Raw genomic sequence first — 7,151 nt, 5'->3', positions numbered from 1 at the left:
GTGACTGATATTGCGGTATTTGGACAACTGACAGAATCACACACTCCGTAAAGGAAAATGCCAGTGCCCTTGTTTTCTTTCTGATGGAACAGTGGGAAATGGCACCATCAAGACCATCTGTTCTTCTGGACAGACCTACAGAATGAGTGGGTGGGTGGCCTGTTTCTTTTCTACTCTCCAACGTCACTAGGAAGGCTACAGAAAGACTGATTTAGGAGGGCTGTTTAGAATTTCCCCTTAGATTAAAAGCTCACAAATGCATATAGCTCAGATGCTGGAACTTACAGTAGCTGTCAAACATCAGAGAGCGGATTGGTGAAAGCAGAGGGCTTCTGTGGGAGAATTTTACCCTTATATATATTACCACATGTCTATTTTGCTTCCTATGTACAGTATTTGTGTATTGGACAAATGAATAAATAAATAAAATAAAATAAGTTCAACAAGCATCCCATGCAGGGAGGACCATATGTTGCAAGACACACAGGAGGTGTGTTATGGAAGGCCGATAGGCTATTAATTTTCAGAGGAAGATTAATAAGCAGGCAGAGAGCATTTGATCCTGCCTTGATTTCCTTCCACCTATAGTCATTCTTAGGGGCTATTTTAACCTGTTTATTTTTATCCTACCTGGGCGACCGAACTGGACGTAAGGTCTGGGGAAGGGAGCGGGGGCACAGCCTGGGAGAATAAGGAGGCAGCGTAAGATTAAGGAGTAATGTCCTGGAGTAAGTTCTGGAGGAGGGCAAAGGACTGTTAGTCCAGAATAAAACAGAACCTGCTGCTGTACATCTGGCTGTCTGACATTCTGCAATAGAACATTTTGAGGCTGTTCTCTCTTGTTTTTTTGAACTGGGGGATTCGACCAGCGGCTCAGCTTCCACTGTGATTAGCTTGATGCATTTATTAATACCAACTATTTGTCACCATGAATTTTGCATTGAAAGGGCAGGAGTGGGGAGATGACTTCCTGCCAAGGACTACATCCCTCTAGGAGCAATCTGTTGGAGCCTGCACGTCAGAAGGAGAGAGACAGCGAAATGCCCAGAGTCACACATGTATGAGATGGATGGCTTCACTCCTCAACTCGAAACAGAATATCCTACGAAAATAGACTAACAATCCTGGGCCTAGAAAGCCTAGAACTACGGCACCTAAAACATGATTTGAGTATTGCACACAAGATCATATGCTGCAACGTCCTACCGGTCAATGACTACTTCAGCTTCAACCGCAACAACACAAGAGCACGCAACAGATTCAAACTTAATATGAACCGCTCCAAACTTGACTGTAAAAAATACGATTTCAACAATCGAGTCATCGAAGCGTGGAACTCATTGCCGGACTCAATTGTGTCAACCCCTAACCCCCAACATTTCTCCCTCAGACTCTCCACGATTGACCTCTCCAGGTTCCTAAGAGGCCAGTAAGGGGCGTACATAAGTGCACTGGTGTGCCTTTCGTCCCCTGTCCAATTGTCTTTCCTTTCTTTCACCTATCATATATATTCTCTTCCTTTCATATATCCTCTCCTCTAAGTTCACGTTTACCCTCATTTATATTATCACATGTCTATTTTTCTTCCTATGTATTTGTGTATTGGACAAATGAATAAATAATAAATAAATAAATAATATATAAATAAATCGGGAACAGCGTACAAATTGGGGACCTTTCTTTTAAGGTCTTTTCTGACGCCCCGTTTCTTTCCTGCCTGCCATTTCCTCTCCTCCTTCGCATGATTCTTTCATCTGTTTGGGGTTTAGCCGTTCTCGCTTTCATTCCCCCTGCTTGGGTTTAGACTGAACCCACAGGTGACTCACCCCTAGAGTGAAACAACAGGAAGTTTATGGCCGCTGTTAGACTTGCTGAAGTCAGCTAAACTGATAAGAATACATACATATATTTATTGGTTATATTTCTTTTGATGAATGCAAATGGCTTTGGCATTGTCTTGGAAAATACATTTTAATTGCCGCTACATATGAAGCTTGAAACTATCGTCCCTATCGGAGTCAGCACATTTTAAAAAAACCAGATGAAGCTCAGACAGTATGTACCACTGAAGAAGGGCAGTGACAGAGCGCTTCCTCAGAGCGAACGTGGGATGAGTCTGAAAAACACACCCTGGGCCAGGCTGTCATATTGACAGGAATAAAGGAGGGGAAGGCAGATAGCGGGTATTTTCTGTGGAGTCAGTTATACAGCAGAAGGGCACTGGCAGGTTTCCCAATGCATGTTGAAAGACACTTGGGATGAAAAAGCAAAGAAAATGAATAGCTGACAATATCAAGCATCCCAGACTAGGGCTGGAGAGATATGCAAATGCAAGCCTGGAAGTTTCTGTTCTCTAAGTTCACAAATAGAGCAAGGGTCTTAATCCTGAATTGGGGAGTAAGTTCCAGTAAAAAAAGATAATCCCAAAACTCCTTGTTGCTTTATTTGCTAGACAGTTTGATTTGATTTTGATTTGATTGGATTGGATTTGTAGGCCACCCCTCTCCGTAGACTCAGGGCGGCTAACAACAGTAGTAAAACAGAATATGACAATCCAATATTAAAACAGTTTAAACCCCTTATTATAAAAACCAAACATACATACAGACATACCATGCATAAAATTGTAAAGGCCTAGGGGGAAAGAGTATCCCAGTTCCCCCATGCCTGGCGGCAGAGGTGGGTTTTAAGAAGCCTATAAAAGGCAAGGAGGGTGGGGACAATTCTAATCAGTGACAGTGACATGAAAGACACAACATTATTGTGGTTTGAGCACAAGATCCCTGAGCATGCTGCAAAAACATGCCTCCAGTTTGTACAGTCTTTTTTCCCTAAAGAAAAGAAGGAGGGCGAGCTGCAAAAATGGTGGAAGGTCTCAAGCATAAAACGTATCAGGAAAGACTTCATGAACTCCATCTGTCTAGTCTGGAGGACAGAAGGAACAGGGGGGACATAATCGAAACATTTAAATATGTTCAAGGGTTCAATAAGGTTCAGGAGGGAAGTGTTTTTAATAGGAAAGTGAACCCAAGGACGAGGAGGCACAATCTGAGGTTAGTTGGGGGAAAGATCAGAGAAAACATTATTTTACCGAAAGAGGAGTAGATGCTTGGAACAAACATAGACGTGGTTGGTCAATCCAACTTTGTTTCATCAGAATTCTCCTTTAAAAAAATGGTATCTACTTACTTTCCTTCTGGACAAAAATATCCAATAACATTTAATCTCTGTCATCCTTGATGCTTATCACTGGGTAAACGTAAGCATCCATTTTTTATCTGCAGGAAACTTGGCCAAAGGCTGCTAAATTAAACTGATCAATCAATGTCACTTAAGTGAGATCCTATCTGAGAAAGGCCAAAATCTATTTACCAAAAAAAAGGGGGGTTAAAAGGCAACAAGTTTATCTCTGTTCAGATTACAGATGTATAGATTAACAGAGTTAGAAGGGACCCCCACTCAAGCAGGAGACCCGACAGCATTTCTGACAGATGGCAGTCCAATCTCTTCTTGAAAGTCTCAACTGATGAAGCTTCCACTACTTCTGAAGGCAACTTCTATTCCATTGGTTGATTGTCCTCACCATCCATCCATCATTCCTTGTTTGGCTCTCAGGTGCTTTGGAAAATAGCTTGACCCCCTCCTCTGTGTGGCAGCCCCTCAAATATTGGAACACTTCTATCATGTGTCCCCTGGTCCTTCTCTTTGCTAGACTAGTCATGCCCAGTTTCTGCAATCGTTCATTTTATGTTTTAGCCTCCGGTCCCTTAATCATCTTGGTTGCTCTCCTCTGCACTCTTTCTAAACAACTTTTTAATATTATTATATTATATTATATTATATTATACATATGATATAAATACACATAAAATAAATACATAGCAAAGGCACCCTTGCAAAAGGAAACATATTATATTCAAATATATATATATATATATATTATATAGACCATTAGAAGGTGTTTGCTATTCCTGCCATCTTCATCTGAAAATTTATAAATACAGTATATGTAATTGTAATTCTGAAGGCAATTTCAAACCTGGGTGCACTCAGTAAGACATTGGTCCAGCCATGGGCTTTTTTATACCTGTGGTCTTCCTAGCTTTGCATTTGTAAAGAAAATCCTAACTTCTTTGGTGTCTTTTCAGGAACTATATTACTATCAGGCACTGCACAATTGCATCCCAAAAACCAAGAATGTGTTTATCATGATCTGAATGTTAAGATTTATCTACAATATGTTTGTTTTATAACTTACATTTTGTTTGCAGTTTCAGTCTCCAGCTCCTTCTGAATCAAGCTTTTCCATATCTGATGTTCCTCAAATATATTGGGACTGAAATTCCCAAAATTCCCATTCAGTGGAAACCAGGTTTCAAGTAAATCATATGCTGCTTTAAAATTCATTGGTGGCATCTGTTGGGCTGCAGCTGCAGAAGGGAGACAAAGTGGGTTTAAATGGCCATTTTTCTCCTCTTGTCTTGCTGGTTCTAGTTCCATGTATGTCGAAAACAATATGATCTGCTGGTAGAACTATACTCATTCTTGACAAAAAAATTAAAAACTACATCAGTTTAAATGGTTGAAATCTATTGGGAAATTGTCATTTTGAACAGCCTAGAATCTTAATGCAATTCTGAAGCAATGGACTAAATGCTGACTCAAACAGAAGACCAATCTGAATTATCACTGATTTCCCCAGACAACTTTAATTTTTAAAAAAATGGTCAGGAGCTGGAAGAGGTTTAAGTCAAGCAACATGTCTTCTAGAATTTTAAAATCAAGGGTGCTACTGAAACAAAATGTATTTCCCTCAATTATATGACCTCCTGAAGTTATTATATCTCAACAATTATGATTGCTTTATGACAATTGTTTTTTTTGGGGGGGGGGGGAGCAGTTGTGTTGTTTCTAAGTTGAATAGCAAGTTACAAATTTTGAATACTGCTGAGGAAAACGTGTTAATTTGCGTGGATGGGGGCCAATCTGGAAACTTCTCAAAAGCATTTTAAAGCCCAGAAAAAAAAATGAAATGTATGACACTTGAATGCAGTCTATTCTAATGGCAATCAGACTAGGAAATAGGCAAAACACAAAAGAGGCTTTTCTGAAGGAAGGTTAGCCTGGGTGTGTGATTGCTTTCTTATTCTGAAAAAAAGCACAGTGCATGAAATGTACAGAGTCAGTGTCTGAACTTTGCACCCATTTGCAGTATAATATTGTGCTAAAAAAGTACATTAGCAATTATTTATTTATTTATTCATTTGTCCAATACACAAATACATAGGAAGAAAAATAGACATGTAGTAATGTATAGTATATAAGGGTAAAGTGAACTTAGAGGAGAGGATATATGAAAGAAAGAGAATATGTATATGATAAGTGAGAGAAAGGAAAGACAATTGGACAGGGGACGAAAGGCACACCAGTGCACTTATGGAATTGCAGAAGTATCCTAAGATTACAAAGCGCGTGTCTCATGATCACATGGTAAAACTGTGGATGTTGCAGGACAGTTTGTTATGTGCTGTTTCATGGCACTGATGACCAAGACTTGGATTTGGGGGAATTTTGTGGTGCTTCGTGCATAGAAGGAGTTCAACTTTGCAAGAAAAGTCGATATACGGTCCACAAGGTGAGCAACAGACTGAACAGAACTCTAGATCAATGTTTACGTGTTGATCACCCGTATTAGATTATATGTATTTAGATCAGTTCTCATCATTCCTACCCAGCAACCACATAGAAATCAATGTGGAGGCTTTCTCAGGTGATAATCTTCAATGCATTGGGAATAATTTAAACGCAAGTAAATAACAAAGAGATGGATGCAACAACATATTGAAAAGTCCATTAATAGGTGCAAGGCACTCTTTCAGCTGAGGTTTAATTCAGATATACTACTTCTTAGAAACATAGAAACATAGAAGATTGACGGCAGAAGAAGACCTCATGGTCCATCTAGTCCAGTGTTTTTCAACCAGTGTGCCACGGCACACTAGTGTGCCGTGAGACTTAGTCAGGTGTGCCGCGAAGCTCAGAGAGAGAAAGAAAACAAGAGAGAGAGAAAGAAAGAAAGAGAGAGAGAGAGAGAAAGAAAGAGAGAAAGAAAGCAAGAGAGAGAAAGAGAGAGAGAGAGAAAGAGAGAGAAAGAAAACAAGAGAGAGAGAAAGAAAGAAAGAGAAAGAAAGAGAGAGAGAGAGAAAGAAAGAGAGAGAGCAAGAGAGAGAGAAAGAAAGAGAGAGAAAGAAAGAAAGAAAGAAAGAAAGAGAGAGAGAGAAAGAGAGGGAGGGAAGGTGGGAGAGAAAAAGACATAGAGGGAGGGAGGGAGGGAGAGAGAAAGAGAGCAAAAAAGAGAGGAAGGAAAGAAGAGAGAAAGAAAAAGGGATGGAGAGAGAAAAAAAAAGAAGGGAGAGAAAGAGGGAGAGAGAGAGAGAAATAGAGCGAAAGGGAGAAAGAGAGAGAAACATTTTTTGTCCAAACTTTTTTTAGCCGCCCCCCCCCCCCCCCCTCAATGTGCCCCAGGGTTTTGTAAATGTAAAAAAATGTGCCATGGCTCAAAAAAGGTTGAAAATCACTGATCTAGTCTGCCCTTATACTATTTCCTGTGTTTTATCTTAGGATGGATCTATGTTTATCCCAGGCAGGTTTAAATTCAGTTACTGTGGATTTACCAACCACGTCTGCTGGAAGTTTGTTCCAAGCACCTACTACTCTTTCAGTAAAATAATATTTTCTTTCTGGACAAAACATAAATTATTTCTGGACAAAACATAAATTATTAGATTTGTATTACATATTGTTTTGCTACTATTGTTGTGAGCCACCCCGAGTCTACGGAGCGGGGCGGCATACAAATTTAATTAATAATAATAATAATAATAATAATAATAATAATAATAATAATAAAGTTTGCCAATTCTACCCACCTTTTTAAAGCAGAAGCAAAGGAAACATTAGCATTAAAAGAAAAGATTTCATTGCTGGCCTTTTAGATGCAGCTCAAAATAAAAAGATCTCTTAGGTGTTAAGAAAAAAATGAAAATCCAGTTAATTTAAATCCTTTCTTCCCCCCCAACCCCCATGCGCATACAAAGTTTTACACAACACTTACATCATACCTGAAGACCTGCTAGCCACTTTATCCTAAT

Source organism: Erythrolamprus reginae, chromosome 10 (assembly GCF_031021105.1).
Source record: "Erythrolamprus reginae isolate rEryReg1 chromosome 10, rEryReg1.hap1, whole genome shotgun sequence".
NCBI classification, from domain to species: domain Eukaryota; kingdom Metazoa; phylum Chordata; class Lepidosauria; order Squamata; family Dipsadidae; genus Erythrolamprus; species Erythrolamprus reginae.
This window is presented reverse-complemented; position numbering follows the sequence as displayed.